General features: G+C 46.8%; 2 long non-coding RNA genes across 3 annotated transcripts; both read right to left on the reverse strand.

Moving 5' to 3' along the window:
- Window positions 1-6076: 6076 nt before the first annotated feature.
- LOC148119897 (uncharacterized) lies at window positions 6077-13764 on the reverse strand. Its single transcript, XR_015734898.1, has 3 exons — window positions 9362-13764; window positions 8746-8825; window positions 6077-6396 (listed from the first exon to the last, which is right to left on the reverse strand). It is a non-coding gene; the product is annotated as an uncharacterized LOC148119897 (long non-coding RNA).
- A 1024-nt stretch (window positions 13765-14788) lies between these two features.
- Window positions 14789-26852, reverse strand: LOC125399569 (uncharacterized). 2 transcript variants are annotated; one of them, XR_015005176.2, is made up of 5 exons: window positions 26628-26852; window positions 25029-25167; window positions 18677-18956; window positions 16872-17067; window positions 14789-14997 (listed from the first exon to the last, which is right to left on the reverse strand). It is a non-coding gene; the product is annotated as an uncharacterized LOC125399569 (long non-coding RNA). The 2 variants fall into 2 exon arrangements; XR_015005175.2 differs by having other exon boundaries at window positions 14789-17067.
- Window positions 26853-27234: the final 382 nt, after the last annotated feature.

Here is a 27234-nt window from a genome sequence, read left to right on the forward strand (position 1 = left end):
AATACCTAGCCGCTATGGAGGACCTTAAAAGGCCCTGCATGACCTGCATGCAGCATGGTTGCATCACCTATGTATGACACAGCTACGTGAGCCCTTGCACACATGCTTGAGTTCCATCACCTGCATATGACGTAGCCATGCCATCCCCCTGTGAGAATGTGCTAGGCAACTTTAAAAGCTAGACTCGCCATCGTCAGCCCTCTCTCATTTCCATCTGCTCTGAGTACGTCTTTCTCACGTGACTAATGCCCCCACCTCCCTCCTGCTTTCATGTTTAGTCCCATCAACTTTTCTGTGCTTCTGGGGAGCTGTCTTGTTACACATATCAACTCCAGTTCCACGTAGTTTTCTGAAAATGACAAAATCTCATTGTTTTTATGGCTAACTATGAGACCCTAGCTGTGGTTCTGCAAAGATGCTATGCTGTCTATCAGTGTGTGTCTGTGGAGTTACCCTAGAACTCCTTGGTGAACCCACTTTAACCCTGAATGTTCCCAAGTAAATTTGGGGTTTTTGTTGTATCTTTGAAAATGTCACCTCCTTCTAGCTCTGATTTTACTACTTTGTGTCTTACAGTCTTGGTCACTTGGGAGTGGGTTTATGAATCTTGCTCATCCTTTTCGATAGCCAACTCCTTGTTTCTTTGATCCTCTTGTGTTGTCATTTCCACCTCTGACCTTTGTTGGCTTTTGTCATCCCTTTTTGGAGGGTTTTCTTGTCTCCAAGTTATCATTAAGTTTTTTGTTATTTTTTTGATGTTGGAATTTATAGCTATAAACTTCTCTTAGACCTGCTTTCGATTTTAAAAAAAAATTTATTGGGGGGGATTTAATACATGCAAACATTGTTTTCCTATCATATTTACTTCCCTCCCCCCTCATTTCCTCCTGGATCCACCACACAAGTCCTCCTCCCAACTTCCTGTTAGCAAGTGGTGCTCTTATATGAGTGTAAGGCCACCTACCATTGCCCACACCCCTAAAGAAAATCGACTCTGCCTCCCCTACCAGTCATCAGCTGTCAGGAGCACCTCAGCAAGGGCTGAGGGCTGCTTGCCCCTCCCCTCTCCATGCTGAAATGCTGATTAGCTTGATCTTATTGGGACTTTGCAGGCAACCAGAGCTGCTGGAGTACAGTGATTCTTGTCATGTTCAGGAGACACCCAGTTCTCCCTGACCTCTGGCTCTTACAATCTTCCCGCCTCCTCTTCCGCAATGTTCCCTGAGCCATGGTGGGAGTGGGTGTGACACTGATGTCTCGTTCGTAGCCAAACACTCCACTGACAGTTGTTCTGGGGACGGAGAGCTGACCTGGGTAGAGAGAGGGCTTTAGAAGGCCATCTGATATTCTATCCATTTAGCAGAATCGCAATGGTGGGGGTGGGAGCTAACTAGGGGAGGTTTAAGCGGAAAGAGGGGGAAGGATAAGGGAGGTTTGGAGGGAAGATAACACTAGGGATATTGAACAAGTCATATGGCTTTCTAAATTACACACACACACACACACACACACACACACACACACACACCAGTTTAAATGAAGTTACTCCACATGGAAAATAATGCTTCTTTCAGAAGCCAGAATTTGCCAAATAAAAAGCCCACCCAGTGCCAGGTTTTGGGTACCTTCACTAAAACTGTCAGTCAAAGGGTCCCAAAGATGTCCCCCAAACAATACAGGTTATTACTACAGTTCTTGGTGGCCCAAAACCTTGATAATAAAAACCTCACTACTGAAGACACCACACACTTGGCCACAGAATCTGAAGAAGTCAAGCTGGTACTGAACTGGAAGTCCCTCCTGGATGGCTGGCTTTCACAGTGTTGAGAGCTGCAACGGGGCTGCTGAGAAATGTCATAGTCAGCCTCCACTGCCAACATGAGTCACCTGGGAAAGGCCTCAAACAGACTGGCCTCTGGTCATTTCTCAATTGTTCACTGGTGTCGATGGTATCGATCCCACCATATACACTATCTGAAGGCTACCAGGTAGGCCTGCACTATATAAGAAAGGCAACTCATCTTGAGCTTGGGGGCAAGTCAGCAGGCAGTATTTCTCCATGGTCTCTGCTTCAGTTTCTGCCCCAAGTTCCTGCCTTAGCGTCCCTTGATAATGGACGATGAGATGAAATAGGGAAGTTGCTTTTGGTCTGTGTTTTATCACAGCAAGAGAAGCAAACCAGAATGGAAAGAAAGTCATAAAAAGTTCTACTCAGCTATGAACGCCAGGAGCTATCATAGTGACCAAGTTGACAATATAGGGCAATGGGTGTGGTAGTGGCATAGATATTAGGGAGATAACCAACCACTTTCTTATTAGATTCAAGGCCTGTTACACAGGAATAAATTCATACTTGATACTGTGTATCTGGTTAAGAATCTGAGGCTAGGGAGCTTGTAAGTCTAGAGACGAATCTACTTATTGTTAATTTTTTTAAATGTAGCACTGTGGGTGGTGCCACTTCCCAGAAATTAAGGTGGGAGCAATGGAGCAGGACCTAATGTCTAGCCCCTCTAGTAAAGACATCATCACAGTATATTAGTAACCCTAGGCTAAGGAACATTCGCAGAGATGCAGCTGGCCATGCCACACCTGCATAGAACATTCAAGTAGTTTCGAAGATCTGAGCTCAACAAGAGCAAAAACAGTGCCTCCAACATCACTGAGGCAGACCATATAAAAACATTACACCACCCAAACATCATCAAACTTTTCCACAGCATTGATATATCATCAAACATATTTGTCATCATGGGACACGTGGCAGGAAGAGCTCTGGTGAGCCTCGTAGAGGCCTTTGGCTGTACACATGAGGAAGAGACAGTTCCCATTTTCTGTGCTGGCAACTCATACCTCTATCAAAGCAAAATAGCACACAAAAACATTTAACTGAAGAACATTCTTGTAGCTGAGGCAGCGTCAAACTCTGCGACTTTAGACTGGCCACAAAAGCCATGTCTGAAAAGAGGCTGAGGAGGCCTGTGGCGCCCTTTGCTATAGAACCTTAGAGGTATTAGTGGGCAGATACTATGAGACTTGCCAATCACATGTAGAGCCTTGGTATAGTGCAATGGTAACAGGGAGCTTACCCTACTAAGCACCAACCCTCTCAGGGATGCTCCAGATGATCATGACCACAAAGTGATATCCTAGTTAGCCACTCGAAAAGAAAAAAAAAAAACATCATAAACATCACTGTGTACCTACTCAGTGTCAATCCCGGATACCAGATGACTATAGACTAGTTCACGGGGCACCCGTGCTCTGCTGGCTGTAGCCCTTGCATACCATTCTCACAGGATGGTGCTGCAGGTGCCAACTGAGGCATTAGTATTTTTGGCACCAGTGAAGTCAGCATGATATCCTGTGCTGCCCATCCTCCCTGGAGTCATGCCATGGTGTGACAACAACAGAGACAGTGTGCAAACCATAGGTATAGCCCTCCTAGGACATCACCAGGAGTCAGACCCGTGTTACACTTCAGCTTTCAAGACCAACAAATGCAACACCTAGAAGCTAAAATCAGGTGAGGAGTCAAACTGTTAACGACCAAGAACACAACACTGCTGCCTGTCAACCCCAAGCAGGAGTCAGGAATCCCAAAGTTAAGAGGCTACAATGAAGGGAGAGGACAGTGGGGCACCACAGCAAACCCTGTAGGCATAGCTGCCAAGATGGATGCACCTCTGCATTTTGTCTTTGCTTCTTGAACACCCTTTGCAAATAAAGCATCCCAACTCGTTCTGGGGAATGCAACTTGATATCTGTCACCTTAGAAGGACCAATCCTGCAGCATTACTCATGTGTGGGAACCTGGAAAAGCTGAGCCAGAAGCAGACAGCAGAAGATGCAACCAGAGGCTGGAGAGGGAGGAGGAGGGGCTGGCAAAGGATCACAGGTTCTGAAGGAGGAGTCAGGAAGAGAGCTACAATTCAGTTGAACTACTCAGTGCTAATCAGCCCTGATTGTGTCAAGAGTCACTAATAGAGACTTTTCCATGTATCTCCGCTTTGAAGAGGTAAAACAGAAAAGAGACAGGAGATGGCCACTTCACAGAGAGGGGGAGCTAGACACAGACTCACAGATTCTGAAGGACAGAACACATTTGGTCAGAGTACTGTGTGACTGCTGAGTCAGGCCTTTTAGCCACAGTTCCTGGTGTGGCCACAGGCTGGGTCCATATGGAAGCATGTTTTTAGTGTCTTCACCACACATCTGTTGCGCAAGTGTGGAGAGGTCGAGTGTAGGAGGAAAGAGAGTCCTGGTACAAGCACTGCTGCTACAGAGCTGTTTCTGGCTAGATGCTGCCAGAGTCAGGTGTCAGGATGGCACCAGAGCCAGAGTCAGGTGTCAGGATGGCACCAGAGCCAGAGTCTATTGTCAGGATGGCACCAGAGCCAGAGTCTATTGTCAGGATGGCACCAGAGCCAAGACCAAGTTGAAGAATGAGGCAAGTCCTTCTGGTGTCTACACAAAGGAAAGAGCTAAGAGCTGTACCTGTCCCTTTCTCAACACCAGAAACAAACTTGCTGTTCTCTGCAGGGGCTGTAGGCCATAGCCTGCGGAATGCGGGGTTTGGGGGCCAGCTTGTCCACGTGCCTGGAATGTCCTTCCTTTGTAGCTGCTTATCCACATCTTGTACCATGTAGCCAGGGGTTCCTTGACATGGATGCCTGCACTGACAAGTCATGATAGTGATGGCACAGAGAGACATCCTGGACTTCTCAATGAAGACACTAATGTGCGATTTCCTGGGGCTCTGGAACTCAGTCCAGGAGCCCATTCTATAAGACAGAACAATTTCTTCTCCATCAGGCTTCTGAGGTCTGTGGGCTCCAAGGATATCCCTTAAGGAGTTACCACAGTTGGGGAGGCTGACTATCGAACACCACCGCACTTGGTCCCTGTTTAGTTTTCATTGTGTAAAAAGGTCACCCCAGGCCTCTTTTCCCTCACAAATGTCCCAGAAAGTCTTCCTGAGCAGATAAAGATAATGTCCCAGCAGAGGCAGGAGAAGGGGATGTACGGTGCTCACCATCTGAGGAGTGTCACCTATCCCTGCAACCTGTCCCAGGTGACTGTCATTGTGAAATGAGGAACTCGAGATCCTCCAGGTGAGACAGCTCTTTCTTGTTTGCTCTGATGGAGGGAGCCACAGCCAGGTGAGGTGGCACTTGGGATCTGATTCTGAACAAATGTAAAAATCACAGTTGTGTTGTCGTTGCTGCTGCTGCTGCTGCTGCTGCTGCTGCTGCTGCTGCTGCTGCTGCTGCTGCTGCTGCTGGATACAGCTACAAGAGCCCTGGTAGCTACAAAGACCCTGGATTAAGCACCAAGGACTCTCATATTGGTGGCAGCAAAGCCAATATGAGATATAAAGAGAGGAAAGAGAATGACCACTTGCAGTGGGCCGGAAGAACAAGGTGGCATCTGAAAAGCAAGGGGACCCCATTCAGGGAGCTTCAGACATATTACGAGATGAGTAGGTCTGGAAAGGGAAGACACCGCACTGCTGCGCATCCTCAGTGAAGAGGGTCACTGCACTTCTGAGCATGTTCAGTGAAGAAGTTCACGGCATGCCTAAGCATGCTCAGGGAATACACTACATTCCTGAGCTTGCTCAGGTTTAGGTCACAGAGTTCATGCTTAAGTGATGGACAGCAATGTCTGTGGGCAGGGACAATTTGTACTGTAATACTGAAACTGAAAGCAAGAGAAGGGACACGTCAAAGGTGCCCTGGAAGGGTCCTGTCTCACCTCATGCCTAACAGTACCACAGTGGACACTGGGGCTCATGTTGCCCTCTCTAGGGCACAAAGCTCACAGGGATCTGTTCGGGCATGAGCAATCACTTCTACTAGATTTCATATTCAAAAGCCACCAATGAGCTGTATCCATATCACTCACTAGAAGTAGGAGCAAAATGCAGTTATGATATGCCAGAAAACACTGAATTAATATACAGTGACACAGTTTGTGTCCCTTCCGGTTTTCACACCTGGTCTCTTCATTCCTCGAAACATGTCTTCCAGGGATATAAGCATGGCCCCCACCCCCACCCCCACCCCACCTCTTTTGTAATGGCTTCCCTATGCCTTTGATCAAAACCTGTGAGAAGAGAGTCTGATGTTAACAGATGGTCCCTAGCCACAGCCGCAGGGCTCCAAACAAGGTCCTCATAGTCAGTGACAGACCAATGATGTTGCTCAAGTGTCAGGCTTCTTTCCCTGCAAGGACCAATTTCCACGCTTGGAGAGGACAGAGGTGTCCAGGTTACCTACTGTCCTCTGTAGGTAACTCTGTGTTCTCCAGGGTCCCTCCTGGCAGGACACTGTGTCCTTGTTGGCTCTGCCTGACAGACTTCAAACTTCTCCCTGGCAGCTGGATGTTTATGAACTAAATTTAAAATAAAAAAAAAGTAATCAATTGAAAAGCTATGATAGATTCCTGGCAAATTTAGTGCACAACACACCCAACAAGCTTCTCTTAGAGTAACAGCCCCCAAATGCTGAGGAAACCTTTCACCTTCTTGCAAAAATGTTCTCTGTCCTAATGGATAAAAACTATTGGAGTAGAAATGTGGAGTCTCCTTCAACTGCTCTGTGAGTGACAATGTCGCCTCTCTCTAAACTGTACTCACAGTCTATGACACTTCTTCTCACAGCTACCCATCCCTGAAGGTCTTTTCTGTCCCAGTGTCTTCCCAGAATCCCCATGAGAAATGGCTATAGGCTGGGTCTCGAGGCACTATCTAAAATGCATGAGAGAAGATGTGGACTCAATCCACAGACCTGTGTGGATGCATGCTGTGTGCTAGGTGTGGCACGGTGTGGGTCCTAGCCAGGCTACAGTAGTCAAGATTTCTCACGGCAGAAATATGGGGGGTAAGAGACCAGGAAAAGGTGAGGGTGCAGCTCAGAGGCAGGGCACATACTGAGCATGCTCAGCCCGTAGGCAAAGCACATGTCTAGAGGAGCGTCCTGCGAGTAATAGGAAGATAGTTTTGTCACCTCTTCTCTGGTGTTGGTCATCAGGTGCAAGCCTTGTGTGCACATCCTGCCCTTTGACCTAGACCCTGGTCCACATTCCATGTCTGAGGCTTGTTTGGTGACATTCTGCCCAAACTGGTCTTGAATTCTCAGACACAAGCAATCCTCCTGCCTCATCCTCCCACATACATACCATGGCTCCCAAGCGACAGCTCTTCCTTTTAACAGGAAATTTATGAGCCTCATTTCTTAAAATATTTTCTTTTCATTTCCCCTGTGGGATTTTTCTTTTTTCTTCTTTTGCAGCACCGGGAATCAAAGCTGGGCCTCTCCCAATCTAGAAACATGCTCTCACACAAACCCACACACCCAGCTGACCCTATGCCACTGTGAGACTTAGTAATGGAGCAGAGTAGGGAGCCATGGTGAACAGGGAGTGTTCTGTCTCTGAACTGCTTGGGTTGGGAAGGCCTTCTAAGCCTCCAAAGCCTCTCATAGCCTGGCCCCTGAGGCTAGACATGAGGTGGAAGGAACCATTCTGAGTGCCGGAAGCAGAGAACTGAGTCATACAGCAGTCCCAGGACAAAGGCTACAATGCCTGAAGCAGTAGGAGATGATTCAGTTTCTGCCAGACTAGCTCATGGAAGCCATTAAGGACACTGGCTATCACAGGCTGAGGTCCCCACAGCTATCAGGAACTGGAAGAAGACAAAGAGGGGACAGACATTACTGACAGAATGAGGGATAAGAAAGACAATGTTCCATGCCCAGCCACCAGGCCATAAAAAATAAAAGACTGTGTTTACCGGAGGGTGGAAAGAGGTTGGTACAGTGGGGCTCTCGGGACTAGGCTGGGGCTCTGATGGCTTTGCTGAGTCCAGTGGTGGGAAGTGGTACTTACATGGTAAGAGAAGTCCTGAGAAAATGAATGATTCCACCCAGGGAAATGGGGTTTAAAAGTGCAAAAACAGCGAAGAAGGGAGGAGAGAAGGACAAGGGCCTGTCCAGGTCACTCAAAGTCAAATGTGGCAAGAACTATGTCAAGTGGTTCCTAAGGAACAGTCCACAGAATGTCAAGTGCATCTGACTAGCAAGACTGAGCTAAGGATATGTGACTTTAGAAATGCAGATGAAAACAGTGTAACCTTGATCTGGGTATATAGGCAGGTCTCCCTACTCCCAAGTATGTGGTTTAAAGAATGCTAGGGGTGGGCATTGTTCTGGGCAAGAAACAGAATTCCTGGTATGTAAGGAGCCGTCCGGATATCGCCATTACAATATGGCACTGGTGGTCCTGCAGCTTGGAGGTAAACAAATCCTTCTTTGGCAGTGCTGCCTGGGGCTGAGCGCCCTTTGCTTGTACATGCGCAAATGAGCCTTGTTCCCTAGCCAATCCCGAAGCCCCGGGCTTCAGTGGAATGGTATTCACCAATCAGGACAGTATCCGACCCCCTCCACCCTAGAAAAGCAACTGCCGCTTGGCTTTCGCTCTCTCTCGCTTCCTGCTCTCCCTTCAACCAAGAGGCTCCAATAAAGTGTGATCAGAGAAGAATCCTCGATTCGTGGTCGTTCTTCCTTGCTGGTCAAGGAGCGTGCCACACTGGTAGGCATCTTACCTGCCCAATAATGGGGTGGCCCAGGCCATATCACCCTACTCTCTAAGAGTCAGACAGGTACAACTTCCAGAGTCAAAGGCAAAGCAGTCAGCCTGTATTCCAGAAGCACCATGAGGGAGGTCAGTGCTGTTCCAGCTTACCTTTCCGAGTGGGCAGTGGGTTGTCTGTCCATGGAATTACTCCAAACTTTGGTCCCTTGGAGCCAGATCTTCCACTTCACCTGGGAAGAAGTGCACATGCAGGGTTTAGCTTCCCACAGGGGCAAAGACAGCTGTACAAGCAAGTCTGCCGGCATCCAGAATTCTCAGAGGAAGGACAAGATGGGGCATAGGAGTAGACGCCGAGTCTCGAACAGTGCTTTCTCAACCTCCGGGTCATGACCCCTTTGGGTAGAACCACGCTTTCACAGATGTCACCCACGACTATCAGAAAACAAAGATATTTGCATTATGATTCACAGCAGTAGAAAATTAGTTATGAGGTGGCAACAAAATAACTGATAAAGCGGAGCAGCACTGGGAAGGCTGAGAACCACGGTGCTAGAAGAAGCAGAGGCAGAGAGCACTATGCAACCTCTACCCAAATTTTACAAATCAGATTTTGTGCCCTTATAATAGTAGTTTTTATTTTAATATCCCTACATACACTGTACTCAATATAAGGGGTCCTTCCAGGTCTCAGTCTTCAAAGGAGACATGTTGGTTCACAGCTATTAAGACAGTTAACCTACCTAATCTAATACCTAGTAGTACTTACTCAACATAAAAGGGGCACGCGGCAGTAGAAACACACGATCTGCCAGCTTTCGATTGCGACATTCCGACGAGGGTGTTCTAGCCCACAACTATCCCACAGCAGAGTCAGCAGCAACTTGACTGCCAAATGATTCTCAGGGAGATTGACCTCAATGAAGACTCAGCACATCTCATTGCCTGTCAAAGAAATATCACAGTACTGTGACTGCCACCACTAATCACACAGACAGCACAGCATGACAGAGACATACAGCACAGCTATCTCTCCACCACACCCAGGCATTTTGACACGAACAGCCCAGCAACACAGGGGCTGAAGGTACATCTACATGACTAAGATACAGACAACTCCATCTGCAAACAGAATAACCCAAAATCAGCATTGAAGAAAACTGGTTGGACCTAAAGAATTAACTAACACAATATAGAGGAACGCAGTAGCTTATGATCAATAGCCTGATGATCCAACAACAATTCACACAGATTTTCAACACATGCCAATTCATTGTTGCCTGATACTGTTTACAAAACCATCTGATCAAATATATTTTATACATGAATGCAAGTATACACACATGGGGGGATTCCAGTAAACTGTAAGATATCCTATGGAGAGAGGGAGACAAGCCTTGGCTTTTATATCATATAACACTATCAGCAGGACAAATTTCAATCTACCAACCTAATGCCACTGAACACAGAACTGGGAAGAGATGAGAATCACCTGCTACCAAAGCCAGCTACTGCACATACACATCCTTTCCCCATAAATATGGCACACAGTCCACCTGCTCCCATGTAACAGCCTCTACCCCAACCACCAAGTCACAGCACACATTTCTAGAACTTACACACCTCATAGACTGTGAACACAAGCATATACCTACTATCCACATCCTGAACACATGGATATGTCATTTGTTACTGCCTGACTTCTAGAGGAAAAAACAAAACACCTACTTTCTCTGGGTTATGTATATGCCCCTGCTATAACTATGCACACACAAGCAACAAGTGCCTTTTACATATACAGGAAAGACGGTTCATGTAAACACAATAGGAGCCCAATAGACGTAGACTACAAACTACTGACTACACACAATTTTCTCATGTATCGCCCTGAAATGCATCCACAGGAAATTAGCAGTTTCCAGTAAATGTACTCCACAATTCCTGAATATACCTCAACCTCCACAGCCTATCTAACTTCAATCACCAACAAGGAAGCAGCCATATCTACCATAAAACACCTGCATGAGACCCAAGAACTCAAATACATCTAAAGTTAAAAGAAAAAAAGGAGAAACAAACAAAACAATGTATACTTATCTAACACACAGGACTAAACACTAATAATGGGAACATAAAAATACAAGCAAAATCTTCAAAAATGCTACCTGAATAAACATAAAGGAGGACTACAGAGTCACCTATATACTTACAGAACCCAAATATGCTTTCACAAAATCTACGAATGGCTAGTCAAACACTCAGATACATACTCACAGGAAAAAACATTAATCTCTCATAAACAGAGCTCTGCCTGGGTTCCATGCCCAGTACCAAGAGGTAAAAGGATAGAGACACCCACATTGACAACCATACAAATGTCTGTACACTAATTTCTCTGTCTATATACATACTACTACCACACACACATACATGCAAACATTTCAACTACCTAAACATATATTTCTGTAGCACACTGTACCATATTTCACACCTAAAGAATACAGCCTCCCAAACTCATCCCCTAAATATACTCTTATAAACCTAGAAACACTGTATCATAAACCAAACCTAATATACTACTAATATACCTTACTCTATTTTTTGTGATACATAGTTCATGTACTTATCTAGATCTATACAACCACTTTAAATGTTCAACATAGAGGTGTTAGGATAGCATTCAAAAATCACCTGTCCCTATATCCAGACCCACAAACCCAGAAGAAGCCTCCTGTTTCACCAGAGGCCAAGCTGGTATCCAGAAACCCAGGTAAGACCCTTCCTGCAAACCAACACTCCTCCAGAGCCTGCCCAGCCCCCCACACACCGTCACCAAATCCCAGACAACTCCGGCAGAAGACCCCAGATCTACCAGAGGCCATACTGGTACCCAAAACCTCCGCGCCCCCCGCCCTGGACCCGCAGAGGTCATGCAGGCTCCAAAACCCCAGTAGAGACACCCTACTGGACCACAGGACTCACAAGTTACCAGAACCACGGGCTATTTAGGCCTGAAATCAGAGAGAAAACAGAAATGAAGGGATAAAATGCCCATACAACAAAAACAAACTTAGAAATCAGCACCTAAACCAACAATTATCCCAAACCCAGAGGCAAAGAAGCCAGTGAAAGAACACAATCAACAACAGCCAGGGCAATATGTCACCACCAGAGGCCAGCTATACTACTACAGCAAGCGCTGAACATTCCAACGCAGCTGAAACACAAGAAAACAATCTAAAAAAACACAACTTTTTGAAGATTATAGAAGTCCTTAAAGCCAGATGGTGGTGGTGCACACCTGTAACCACAGCACTCGGGAGGCAGAGGCAGGCGGATCTCTGTGAGTTTGAGGCCAGTCTGGTCTACAAGACTTTATGGGTGGAATGGGAGTGGGCAGGGTGGAGGAAAGGGTACCTGGAGAGATGATTGAAACTGGGCCAAGTAGAAACCTCGTACAATGGAAACTCCCAAGAACCTATGAGGGTGACCCTAGCTAAGATTCCTAGTAATGGGGGATACAGTGCCTGAACAGGCCATCTTCTGTAACCAGGCAAGGCTTCCCGTGGAGGGTTTGGGACATCAGCCCAGCATCTTCCACCTACAATTTGTCCTGCCTTCAAGATGTGCTGGGACAACTGTGGGAGTGACTAATCGATGACTGGTTCAGCTTGAGACCCATCCGTAAGAGGGAGCCCACACTTGACACTACCTGTGGTACCAGAGGCCAGAGAGCCTAGAGACCTAGGGTAGAACCAAACACAACGGGAAAACAAAGTCAATGACATGATTCCTAGTGACACTCTGCTATACTTGTAGACCTGAGCCTAGCACAGCCTTCATCAAAGAGGCTTCATCCAGCAACTGCTGGGAGCAGATGCAGAGACCCACAGTCAAACATTGAGAAGAGTTCAGGGAGTCCTGTGAAAGAAGGGAGGAAGGACTACAGGAGCCAGACGGGTCAAGGACACCGTAAGAAAACCCACAGAATCAACTAACCAGGGCTCATAGGGGCTCACAGAGACTGAACGGACAGCCAGGGAGCCTGCATGGGTCTGACCTAGGTCCTCTGCATATATTTTATAGTTGTGTGGTTTGGTGTTATTTGTGGACTCCTAGCAGTGGAAGAGGGGGCTGTCTCTGACCCTTTTGAAAGCTTATGGGATCTTATTCCTCCTACTGGGTTGCCTCATCCAGCCTTAATATGAGGGGAGGAGCCTAGTCTTATTGTAATTTGATATGACATGTTTGGTTGATGGAGCTGGTCTGAAAAGAAACAAAGGAGAAGTAGATCTGGGGGAGAAAGAAGGTGGGGAGAGGGTGAGAGGAGAGGAGGAATGGGAGATTGTGGTTGGGATGTAATATATGAGAGAAAAATAAATTTAAAAAATAAATAAAAATGAAAAACACCTGCCAATACAGAATTATGATAGAAACCACTTCCTTCCTAGATCACCAATACTAACAAAGAACAGTATCATAAACTTTAATGCAGTAAATACATTTCCCACACTTGCATGTGAAACATACAATCTTACCTATCCATCAGATGCACACATCCTTTATATATCCTTTATATACACATATATATATCCTTTATATATACATATATATATATATACATACAATTACTCTCTAGTTACAGTATGTAGAGTCACATAAAACATTCACCCAAATTTTCATGACCCTTTAGTAAACATACTATCACCTAATACAAAATTCTGGCCACAAACAGAAAACATACTTACCCAGGAGGTATAGAAGAAATACAAAGTCCATATACATGTGGCCCCCTACAAGCACCAAACATCTATATAAATAAACAGAACACTACAAATATGTAACTATATCCTCCAGTATAGTCTCATACCTCCTGCAGAAATAAGACAACACACCATGAGTGTTCACAAGGACAACTCTATCTTCCAGATTTCGTGTCATATGAACTCCATATCTCAGATATATGCACCCATTCTATCAGCCCCTAATTGTTCACACTGACCTCACATGGTAGCACATACATAGACAAATCTGTAACCATCCATGACATCCCAAATACACAAACAATTTGCCTATATTTTCCAACAGTATTTACCCATTTGCACAATCACAGATACACAATCCATTTTTTAACACTGATCACATGCAATTATTTCTTGCCCAGCACACACATATATATATATATATAATATATATATTATATATATATATATATATTCCAAATTCCATGATAAGCTAAAATACTCCAGCTTTCAAGGGAAAAAAAAGATAAAATAGTCCAAAATTACAAATACCTAACCCCAAGTCCAAGCATGTTATCTCACTAAATTTTACATGCTACCAAAATTCTTAAAAAGAAAATCTAAACACCATCATCCACAAGGAAATATACACATTAGATTCTTATCATTCAGTTTAAAACAATCTCAAACTAATTCAAACATTAGTCCCAATTTATGTCCTAAAAAGTACACTCTGAGTTGTCACATATACTCTGAGTTGTCACACTACCCAAGAAGCCAGCAAGCACAGTTTCACATTTACATAGGAGAATTCTCACCCCATGGTTCTCATGTCCTTTAAATCAAAGTCAAAGCACATACTTCCTCATATTCTCAAACACACCACACACACTTCATTACATAATAGATAAGTCATATATTAAGTCTTTGTTGCAACTTCCTTTTACCCATATGATTCTCACAATAATTTTCTTATTATTGCCACTATTATGTCCACAGGAAGATACAAGATAGAATGAAAAGACCTGGTACTCAGTTGTGCAAAATTACATCACTGTCCATTAATGGAGCATGGCTAATCTTTGCTTCTGTTTACATGGACAGTCTCCTAAGTACAAGGACGACTCACCATTTCCAATGACAGGAAATAAGCTTCCTGTGAGTGACACACTTTCAAAGTTCATACCATATTTACTCAATTTTCTGATACAGGTCAAAAGCCAGGCTACCTACAGAACCATGGGAGAAGCCCCAGTCCGGGTTCTCTCCTATGTCAGCGGTGTAAAAACTTCCCAGCTTCAGGCCCGTCTCAGGAGGGCACTGAAGTCGCCTAGCGCCACACCGCCTGCAAGATACAAGAAACTAACAGCCAAGAGCAGCAAAAGCGGTGACTGCATACTTCTGAATGGAATGGGAGAAGAAGGTAGGCCCACGTTTCCTTTACCTTGCTTTCCCGTGATGGACCCCGCCATAATCATGGACTGAAGAAGGATGCCTCTGTGCTCACACCCCTCCACTCTGGTGCTGGGGTCTCCGGCTTGCACAGGCAGCCTCTGTGTACCTGCACCACCATTCTTAGCACTGGTGCTCACTCCCTGCATGCACGGGCTGGCGTGCATGGCTCTTCCTGAGCGGGAGAGCAATGGACGGACTCTGGGAGCCACTGGAAGAAGAGAAATACCCAAACACACCTCAGCCAAGAGCATGAAAATGTTTAGGTGGCAAAGGAGGCTCTGAAGCTCTGCAGAAAAGGAAAGACATCCAGTGCACTGGGAGCTTCCCCGGTAGTCACAGAACCTGTGTGGCCAGCCCTCTAAAAACCAGGGGTTACAGAAAAACTTTCCACTTATGCGTTTAGCAACCTCACCCAGAAAAAGTTGAAGAGGTCTGGCCTAAAGTCATCTCCTGCTGGCCACAATGTTTCAGATGATATTTGTCTCTTTTATGTTTTTCAAAATGCAGGATGTCCTCTCCCAGACATCTGAAAGTTCCATTAAGGAACACTTTCAGAAAAAAAAATTAGACCCAGGAGATACTCTGAGACATGATTTGCCTAGATTCTGTTTCTAGAGTCCTCATCTAGCGGGTTAGTTCACCTACTTCACACTGCAAGCTCTGCCAATAAAGGTCGCTCTGCCAACAAATGTCCCTCACAAACACTCCCTATGGAATTTTTCATTATACCTTTGAGACTTTATAATCTGGGTCCCTCTAAACCTCTCTTCCTGTTCCAAACCTCTGCCACAGCTGGACACTACTGACTCCTACCAGGGAAGTGGGGTTCTTGCCAGCAGCTTCTGCAGCAGCTCTCTGGAGTCTCAGTCCACGCCCCCTCCACCACCTCCCAGCAACCCTTCTTGTCATGACAAGATGTGACTACTATCTCCCAGCATCACACCACTGATGAAATGAGACACACTTACCAAAACAGAAACCAGACAAGCTTTCTTTAAAGGGGTGCTACAACCATACCCTCACACAGAAAGGCACCTGCCCCTTCAGTTATGGCGTTGTATGTCCCTAATAAACCATCGTTAGTGGAAATATCCCAAGTCACGCATGTGTTTAACACCCAAACTACCAAGCATTACAGCCTTGAATGGCCTGTCTTAACTATGCTCAGAACACACATTAGGGTGTAACTAGGAAAAATCATCTAGCAGTCTATGATAGAGTATCAAATATCTCACATTCCTAAAAGCTCAGGTGATTTTTTGGACATATGATTCAAGGACACAAGCACAATATGACATGTTAACAGCTCCCCACGGTACACAGGTACTGGATCTTTTATTCCCTGTGGCTAATAGAAACTGCTGTTCATTGCCCTGCCTCATGCTGCTGCCATGAGGACATCCCCAGGCTGCAGTAATCCAGTTCTGCAACACACTTCCAGTCCAAAGCTAGTTGGCAATATAACCCGTACTCTACATCTCCAAAGAGCTACTTTAGGCAGGTGTTCTTTGACAGTATAACTCTCACAAAAAACAGCTTACTCAACCTCTTTTAGTTGATTCCACAGCATCCACCATGGTGACTGGAAGGGAATTTCTTCCCGCATGTTTACCTCATCAGTGTCACCCAGAGTGTAATCAGGATAAAAAAAATTACACCGCTAATCTGAATATAAAAAGTTATTTTCAGTAAAGGGATGCTTACTGCTAAAAGGGGAAAGGCGAGCTGAGACAACCTAGGGAGCAGCCGCAGAAATGCTCTTCATTCCTAGGGATGAGGAAAAGAGACTAAAGCAGACACCCAAGCAGACCGGCAAACTGCAGGCACTGTGGCCAACACCCGGTGAATCCACAGAGAAGCTGGGGTCATTTTCCAGAAGAGCCGAAGACTGCTAGACCAAGGCACCACTGGCAGCACTTCCTGGTTGTCTTGCAGAAGTTCATTTTTCTAGAAGCTTTCCTCTTTGCTGCTCACCTGGTAATAATGTGGAAACGCGAACATGCCCTGACGCAGAGAGGTCAGAGGTGGGATTTAGAACGAGAGCCAAGGGAGGAGAATTAAAGTCAGAATGTAGAAGTTTACCTTAAGAAACAAAGGGGTGGTGGATATGAACTTAGTGTGGTTCAAGGAGACAGTGAAGGCCTCCTCCATTTCTGGTTTTCAGTGAACTCATCCAAACAGCTCACCAGCACACAGAGGCAGGCAGACCTCTGTGAGCTACAGTTTAGTCTGGTCTACACAGTAAGTTCCAGATGAGTCAGGTCTACACAGTGAGATTCTGTTTCAAAGAAAAAAAAAAGAGTATTTTGGGAGACTGAGGAGACGGCTCTGTGGATAAGGGAACCAATGTGTATGCTTCATCTGGGTCCCCACCATCCCTGTAACAAGCTTGCTAGAGCCACACATGCCTGTACCCCAGCACTGGGGGCAGAGGGAAAATGTGACTTGGTGTCAGGTAATCATCATTCTGATGAAGAGCATCCACTGTAGTGAAATTGCTACACAGGAATAGTATGTGAGTAGTAAAATTGCTACATAGGAATAGGATAATAATAAAATTAAGGCCAGAAAAAAAATAAGATAAACTAAGAAGAACCAAGCAGAAATTCTGCAGATAAGAACTAAGTAATTGTGTTCATTAAAATTTACTAAACAGTCTCAACAAAATACACAGCATAGCAGAAGAAATCTATAAACAGCCGAATTACCCTTCCAACACAAAGTGAATATAAAGGCATTCTCAGATAAAGAATTTATGGCTAGCAAGCCTGCCTCATAATAAATACTAAGGAAGTCTTTTCAGAGTAGAAAGGAAGGGTTGAAAAATTGCTGGTTTAGAGGAAGGATATCAGACATGAAGGCCAGAGGGAAAGAAACTATGTCATTCTATATCCTTTTCATCAGATGGCTTCTGCCTGCACTGAGTGAATTGGATACAGCCTCCCAGCAGTATTTGAATATGAAGTCTAGAAGAAATGGTTTCCTATTTCAAACAGTTCCATGCGTGCCTTGTGCCCAAGGGCTGGTAACAAGTCTCAGTGTGGCATTCTTAGCCACATTGTGAGGCACGCACCTTCTGGAACAGATACCTTCAAAACGTCCTTCCCCCAGTTTTAGCATCAACACTGCACAGAAAGATTAGCATTGCCACCGGCATTTCTGTCTGTCATTTAGGTTTCTAAAGTGTGTGCTGTATGCACTTAAACTGAGGATGCCCAGGACTGCATTAAACTCTTCCTTAAGCATGCTTAGGAGTGTAGTGAACTCCTACACTGAGCATACTCTGAATCCTAGAGCCTTCCCCCACAGAGGATGCTCAGGAACAGATCCACACATCTACCCACATGAACAGGCTCCCTGAGTAGAAACCCCATGCTTTATTTATTGGAGGGTACAGTCTCCTAAATTTGATACCCATGCTCTCCTCACCTCCTTCAAGTAATAAACTTTTCTATTCTCTTTTGTATCAACCCTGATTATTTTGTCTTTGACTCACCGCTGCGAGAGTCCTATGTAGCCCGCCCCACACAACAGGTACCAGCCACACTGTCCTCTACTGTACTGCATCTGTCATGTCACCTGCAGGGGCTAAGCGGGCTGTGGCTCCAGCAGAGCAGTGAAAGTCATGCAGGAGAGATGGATGCCCTAAGTCCCCCATACTCATATTAAGTGTCCTGGGGAGGGGGACAAGAGAACAGCCCTTCCTCGGGAGATTAAATCCAGAGGACAGGCACAAGTGGGTGTTGACTTCTCAAGACTCAGCTGAAACAGTCTTAGCCTGTTCAGGAAGTTTGCTGGAGCATCTGCCAGGGAAGAGAGGACATGACCTTTCTGCCTTGTAAAAATGTAAATGGGGCAAAGGGTCCTGGTTCCCATGGGTGGCTCACCTGATGGTGGTCACGAGTCCAGAACATGATGGAAACATAGGTCGGGGCTGGGATGATGGCACCATGCTTAACCAGCTTGACCAGAGTAGCATAGTTGGTGTTGTGGGAAGCTGAAGGAGCAGGAAGCGTAGCTAAAACCCAGCAACTGGATGAACGGTGCAGGAACTTGTGCCCATGGTGCTCTGGCCTGGCTCCTTCCCCTGGGAGCCAGCCATGCTAGGCTGATCTCTGCTCCTCGCCGTTTCAACAACCACAGAGACGGGCCCTTTCTCTTTTACCACTTGAAAGGAGAAAGACACAGGAAAGAGACTGTGAGTGATTTCAAACTGCTGCACTTTCTCAGTACTGAGTAGCCCTGAGCAGCATCCCCTAACTCTTGCTGGAAATGCATTCTGGACCAGGAAAGGCCATTACCCAGGCCAGGTGGAAGAGAGGTGGCAAAGCTCTCCTCGGGAATCTGAGTATGAGTAATCCTGAGGGACTGATCAGTGTGAACGAAGCCCAGAGACTGCGGCTTCCTCTACCTGATCACAGAATGTTATCTTTATACTGAGAAGGCCAGGAAAGCAAACTCTGCATACATGCCATACAACCTAAGTCCTTAGGAGACTGTGAAACACATCGGCAGGCTCGACCATGCTCCGTGTGTGTTCAATGTGTCTGACAGCAAGCTTGCTTTCTTACTGAGCAGAAAGCATGTGACAGTATTGACAGGACAAGCACATACATGGACACTGCCCCTTGTCACTGCCCAACAGAAATTTCTGGAAGACACTCCCTTTCTACCTGTCCCACATGAGTCCTCAGATATGAGGACCAGCAGGGCAAACACTGCTGACACCTCCACACACAGCTGATGGTCACACACACGGCTAGACATCCCTGTTGGATACCACCCAACTGCTGCTGGCCCACTACACTGCTAGGAATGGAGCTTTGAGGCAAGAAGAGAAAGGCTCATCAGAGGGTATGCACCAAGTCCTGAAACAGCAGTGGACACAAGGTGGTCCTTGTGGTGGGTCTGGGGTGGGTTGTTCAGCAGGGCCTAATTCTTAGGTATCTATATGTGACAATGACCGGGGGTGTCCAACCAGATCTGATACCTAGCAGTGGATGTAAGGTAGCTGTAGGCACTGGAGGGTGTGCCCAGTAGGGTCTGATACCTAACAGTGGGTGTAAGGTGGACAGTGTCCAATAGCGTCTGATATCTACTGTAAATGGGACAACTTGGGCAGCTTGCTGAATGAGTTTATATGGGGAAATAGCAGGAGAGTGTCCAGCAAGACTTAAAAACTAGTCAAGTATGCAGATGGCAATGACGGGGAAAGGGGAGAACACGTGTCCCACAGGGCCTTTCCCTGAACACTGTGTGGGAAGCAGGTCCATTGGTTCCTGATACCATGCATGATACAGTGGTCAGAAGGAATGGTGTCCTGTGTGGCCTGATTCCTCGAAGTATCCTAAGTTTGGGAGTCAAGTGTCAACAGAACTAAACCTTAGCAGTGCACCTAGAGTGTGAGTCAGGGGTCCAGCAGGCCCAGTTCCTAGCAATCGATGTGAGGTGAGGCATCCAGAAGGATGTGATACCCAACACTGCATGTGGGGTGGGGCACCGTGGGTCTAGCAGCGTAGTCTGAAACATGGCAGAATATTTATGGGTGATGAGGACAGGGAGGGAATGTGTCCAAGACGGCCTGATACCTAGTCCAGTACACGAAGTATGGGTAGGACTCCAGCAGCATCTGTTTCCTAACGGCGCTGCAGAGTGCTGTCCAGTAGGGCCGGGTGTCTACCAGCTTACATGGGGTAGGGACCAGCAGGGCCTGATTCCTGGAAGGATTCTGTGCCCAGGGATGCAGCAGGAGTTGATGTCTTCCAGTGCATGTGACCTGCCAGGGAAGGGGGTTGAATACCTAGAAGTTCATGACCCCTGCTCTCCCATGCTGCTGCCCCCCACATAAAGGCAACTTTCAGGCAGTGTTAGACACACCCATCTAGCATCCCATATAAACTTAAAAGTGTGGACAGCACACAAGACTGGCTATACCACTTACTATCCTGGGTGACAGACAGTGTGGCCTCCCTGACACCATCTGAAAAACACAGCTAGTTATGAGACCCCACTAAACACCCCGACAAGTGTCTATATTCAGATCCTTCTGGACATCCCCCACCATCTACAGCACAAACACTGAGGTTTGAAGCCCTGGGAAACATCCCCTCCACTACCAAACACAGCTACTGCGTACCAGGTCCTGCTGGACCTCCCTCCCCCCATTGCTTGGCAAGGGTGCCCCTGTACACATTGCTATTTTTCAGGCAAGAATAGCCACCCAAGGCCACCTTCCCACTTAACTTTTAGTTATTATTTCTTCCTAAACACCCCTTCCCTAAGGACACCACTGCACACACAGCACTAGGTATCAGACCCTACTGGAAATTCCAAATACACCGTCACACAGCTTGACCTAAAGGACACTGTGTTGACACTGCACATAGACAGCTTGGTATTAGGACCTTCTGAGCCATCCCCTAACTCCCTATACCCATGAGACACCCTACTCACCCCCACTGCTGGCCAACACACACTGTTTTAAGACCCTGATGGATACCTCCTGATGCTGCCCATATAAACTTCAAGGTATGAGACCCTGCAGGACGATATCCCTGCCAAGAGTCACTACACCATGGTCAATGCTAGGTACCAGAGCCCATGAGACATCCTTCCACCCCCACAGCCATTAAACACAATTACCAAGCACTGCTGGACATGCTCCCCTGGAAATAACCCACAGACATCGCTAGGTCCAGGCCCTGCTGGACACCACAGCCCCACATACACTAGCAGGTATGACACCTCCTATAGACCTCTGATCCATGCAACTCCCCCTTTGGGGGTCACATATCAGATGTCCTGTATATCAGATATTTACATTATGGTTCATTAACTGTAGCAAAATTACAGTAATGAAGTAGCAACAAAATAATTGTATTGTTGGGGTCACCACAACATGAGGAAGGGGTCACAGCATTAGGAAGGCTGAGAACCACTGCACTAAACTATTGGGAATCAGGTCCTGCTGAATACCCCATCCTCCTGACACCCCACATACAGTGCTGGGTACCACACGCTTCAGGATATATACAGTTGCTCATCTTGTTCTGTGTATCAGGTCCCTAGTCAACACCTACTTTCACTTAACACATTAGTGTAAGACCCTGCCCGGCACTGTGTCCCACCGGTATGTGGGTGGTTGGGGGCTAGGTGTGACCAGTGGGCTCTAACAAGTAGAAAAAGTGAGATGGCAGCCTAGGGACAAGGTGCCGTCAGTTCCTTATATGTAGCAGTGTGTACGATATGATGCTGGAGTGCCCAGAAAGTTTAGATGGGGAGTGGACAGACAGGGTCCTGTGTAGCCTGACCTAAGAAACAGTCTGTTTGGGATTTTGTTTTTGTTTTGCAGAAATGGAGTAGCTTGTCCAGAGTCTGATGTCCAGTACAGTATATGGAGCAAGGGAGAGAGCACAAAGTGGCATCCACCAGGGTTTCATTCCCCACAAAACATGTGCAAAGATGCTGACAGTGTGGGGTTTCCAACACCAGCATTCAGGGGGCAAAGCTGCAGGTGCAGCTACAGTGCCCGATACCTGTGTATATGGGGATGTGAGGGGCGATATAGCGGTGCCTAATATCTAGAAGGTACATTCTCTGCCATAATCCAAAATAGACCCCTACCACCCTAGGTTCACATTCACAGCTAGGTAGGCCCTGAAGCACTCCACACACACACACACACACACACACACACACACACACACACACACACACACACCAGGTCCTGTCTGATAATACCAACCACCACCACCACCACCACCACCACTGCTCCATGCACACTATTAGCATACGACCCCCTGCTGGACACCTCCCTGGTGCCCTACAAACACTGTTAGGTATCAAGCCCTCCTGGACACTTCCCACATACACCTACTATGTGTCAGGTCCTGCTGGACCGAGACAGCTCCCAACTACTGCCACCCAACATACGCTGTTTGTTCTTAAGACACTGCTGGACAAAGAAACAAACTTGGTATCTGGTGCTTACTCCACCACATGCCTCACTAAATACCAACCCTGCCTGCTGCTAAAGGCACCCATGCACTACTAGGTATTGAACCCTCCTGGATACCGCTTCCCCAGTCACTAAAGCCTGAAACATACTGTGTGGCTTGAGGCCTTGCTGGACACCCACCCTGCAACCCCTGCCCTGCATGTGCTACCCTCTATCGAATCCTTCTGAACCCTCCAGTCCAGATCCATATTTTGCTCATAAGCCCTTCTTCCTCCACCCGCACTGCTGCCCCAAAGCACTTCTAATTTCCAGTTGTACTGAACACCCACCGCCACTGCCTACTAGTGTATATGGACAGTAGAATGGTGAGGTGTCGAGAAAGTCTGATCCTAGCACTGTATGTATGGCTGTAGCCTGCACTGGCAAGCAACTTGGCTGAGACACAGTTTTTCTGTGGCAGCGGATATCTAGCAGGGCCTGGAAAAGTAGCAGTGTATGCTGGGCAGATGTGCACACAGGAAGGAGGTGTGTGTCTATCCTGGTCTGAACCTAGCATGTCGTGTGGGATGGAAGCTGACACAGAGCCCTGTATGTGCCACTGCAGCAGCCGTGGCCGTAATGTCCATTACGGCCTGACGACCAGCTTTAGGGCCTGATACACAGCACATTTTGAGGCTGGGGGGGCGGACACAGCAAAACCTGAAGCTTGGTGATGTAGGTCGGGTATCACCAGAGGAAGGGTGGCCTGCTGGGCCAATCCCCGGCAATTCTGTGCAGTGCAGCAGGAGGAGACGCTTCCAACACACTCTGATAACAGTTTATGATGGGTGGGGCGTTAAATGGAGCCTGATACCTAGAAGTGGATTTGTGGGGTGTCCAGCAGGCCTGATACCACTGTGTATTATTGGGGAGCAGTAGAGGAAGTAGGAAGTAGGTGTTATAGTATATGTTAGGTGGTGGAGATGAAGGGGTGTCTATCAAGGCCTGATAAGTAATACTGTAGTAGGTTGGGGGTGTTTTCAGGAAAGCCTCATTAACAGTGTTGGGGGACAGTTGAGTATGCCCACCAGGGTCTCAGACACAGCAGCAAGGTGAGGGTGTATGCTGTAGGAACTCGCCTAGCTTTGTACGCTCAGCAGTAGGACTGAGGGAGGGGACGTTCAGCAAGTTTATACAGGTTGGTGTCATGGGGTATCCAGCAGGGCCTGACACAGAGCAGCATCGGTGGGTGACAGGTAAAGGAGTGTCCAGCAAGGCCCGATAACTAACACTGTAGTAGGTCAGTGAGAGCGGCTGATATCCAAGCCGGTCCTGGCAGAGCAGTGAATACACGCTTCAATAGTGTGAGGCTGTCAAGCAGGGCCCACTAAGGACAGTGTGTTGTGGGTACAGTGCAGGGAGTATCCAACATGGGTGGATGCCTACCTGTTAACATGGGATGTTTGCAGGGGTTATTTAGGATCCAATACCCAGAAATACATGTGATGTATAGATTGGGGGCTTGTCCAACAGGGCCCAATACCTACCAGTTAATGTGGAGGTTAGTGGGAAGTCATGAATGGACCAATACTTAGTGGATTTGAGGCAATGGGAGGTTGTTCAGCAGGGCCTGGCACCTAGAAGCACAAGTAAGGTAGCATGGCAGTGGTGTTCAGCAGTGCATCTGCCTGGTGATATATGTCAGAACATGAGGTGTCCAGCAGTAAGCTAGCAGGTTATATGGGTCATGGACAGGAGTGTCCAGCGGGGCTTGAGAACTACCATTGTATCACAGGCAGCATTGGGGCTTGAGGTTATCTAGCAGGATCTGGTACCTTATGTATGGGACAGCAGAAGAGATGCTCTCTACCCAGGCCTTCTATCTAGAAATCTACATAGTGAGTACCCTACACATCCTTAAACTAACATTGTATGTAGGCTGTTAACATGGGGGTGCAAGCACAGCACACACACATTTCTAGGTACCAGGCCCTGCTGCTCACACCCTCCCACTGTAACTGCCAACATAGTGCTATGATCAGATCCAGCTGGATGGCCCATCTCTGTCACACACCACACATCATACCACAACCTTTGAACTCCTGCCCAGGGGTGACTTTGATGGTCAGGCCAAAGTCACATAGTCTGACACTTCCTTTGCCATCCAGCAGGATGCTGTCTGGTTTGATGTCCCTACGTGTAACACTGTTCTCCTGGCAGTAGTTAACGGCACGCACCATCTGTGTGAAGATGCGGTGGGCCTGCTCCTCCTGTAAACAGCCTACCTTCTCAATGTGACTCACCACATCTCCCCAGCAGTATGATGCAGAACAGCCTGATGATGTCTGGGTGGTCCAGCACCTAAGAGTGCTGACTTTAATCCTGTCGTCAGGGTCATGTTTCTCAGTCTGCACCTCTGTAAAGCTGCTATTGCCTTGGGTCCTGAGGAAGATACAATCATCCATAAGAGTCATCTCTAGGAAGACCTGGCCTCCAGGTCCAGCTACATCGTCTCCCCCCTCTTCTTTGGCCTGCAAGTTGCTTGAGAATCTACCCTAACACCAACTGACAAAAGCACACTAAAGACAATGAGAAACAGGGCTAGGAGGAGGCTTATAGCTTTCAATTGCTATATGAAAGAGTGAGAGGGATGTGAGATGGTCTCACAACGCAGGCCACGGTCACAGGAAAATAAGAACTAAATCCCAAAGCAGTAGCTGCTAAAACAAGCTGAAGATGAGAGCTGACCCTAATGCAACAGGTGATAAAGAGCAAAACAAAAGCTTGGTTATTGGAAAGGAAGATCAAAACTGACCCCCAAACTAATCAAATGAGAAGAGACAGAGTCAAACCAGAGACAAATGAAGGTGATATTATAGCATGGCTCTAAGAACCTTTAGGACTGATTTAGAAAACCTATACTGCAATAAATTGTAAAACAGGGAGAAAAAGACAAATTTCTAAATGTGTATAAAATGTCTGAATTGAATAGGTCAATAACAAGCAATGAAACTGAGAGATTTCGACTATCAACAAAAAAGCCAAGGCCAAACATATCCGTGGATGACATCTACCAGACATTTACAGAGGCATTAACAGTAATGTTCCTCAAAGAATTCCATAAAAATAGAAGGGGAGGAACACTTCACAACATGTCCTACGAAGCCCGTGTTACTCTGGAACCAAAACTAGACACAGAGAAAGCAGGCAGCCTCGGTGGGCACGGCTGCTCACTGCCAGACCTGAGGACCCGAGTCTCACTCCTGGAACTCACATGGCGGAAAGAGAGAACTGAGCCCACACTATGTCCTCTGACCATCACATGGATGCAAACAGAATCTTATAAAATCTGAAATACCATGAAACTATTATGCAGCAATATTTTGATGTAATCGACGTGACAAACCTGAGGTTGCTTGATACTTCACACTAGTTCAACAACACATTTAAAGGCCATGTCCATATCAAGAGAAGTTCATTCAAGAACAGCAGCTCAATTTGGAATATACTGATAAAGCATACAAAGAGTATACAAGGCAAAATTGCACCTACTCTTAAGAATGACATTTTTGTCATTTTCCAGAAAAGAGGGGGAACTAAAGGCGATAGTTTTATGTGTGACAAGCCAAGTCTGTAACGACAAATACAGCTTTTTTTTTTTTTCTCTCGTATGCAGAATCTGGAGGCTTGCGGGAGCTTGAACATAAAGGGGGGACCACTAGGGACATGAAAGAGGGCAGGGTCTGTTTCCCTCCGATGGCCTAGAGTGCTGGGCAGGGGCTAGGTGTCTCAGTCAACCGCACAATCCAGAAACGGCTGCACAGAGTCCTGGGTGATTCAGAATCCAGACTCCAGCAGCCCTGAGTTCTCCATTAACCAGGCAGTAGAAAAAGGGTCAATACCTGAAACCCAAACCAAAGCGGTTCGGACATGCAGAGACAGCAAGGTGAGGGCCCCATGAAAGGAAGATTACTGACTGAAGACAGCAGCAGAGCAAACTGTACCCGGGTGTCGAGTAGACCGGGAGCACGTCTCTGGAAATCATGGCGTCACACACCGCCTTGGCGAACCGTTTCTGTAGTCCCTAACAAACCGCCACCAACTGTCTCAACCACCTCGCACCAACTGTTAAGTACTCATCTGTGGACCTGATTGGTCACATGTCCAGAACTAAGCCAATAAGACAGGCTAGCCAACCAGGACCCTCCTGACCGGGCGTGCTGGAATCATGTGACCTCTTTGCAGCGAGGAAGCGCGCCTCTAAGGCAGGTGCGGAACTCCTGCCCTGGCAAGGTTAAGGAAGGAGCAAGGGGTTTTTGCATGCTCTGTGTTTTCTTTCCCAGGATTGCCAGCTAGGGTGCACCTCCCCTACCCACTGCCTTCTGTCCCCTGGAGGACTCATTTCTGAAAGTCAGATTTGGGGTTTGCTCCCAGCTTCTGTTCCTCCCTGAGTAGAAAGGACCATCAGTGTTACTCAGCCAATAAATGTTTACTGCTCACTAGGGATCA

This window comes from Myodes glareolus, chromosome 14 (genome assembly GCF_982192425.1).
Source record: "Myodes glareolus chromosome 14, mMyoGla1.1, whole genome shotgun sequence".
Lineage (NCBI taxonomy): Eukaryota > Metazoa > Chordata > Mammalia > Rodentia > Cricetidae > Myodes > Myodes glareolus.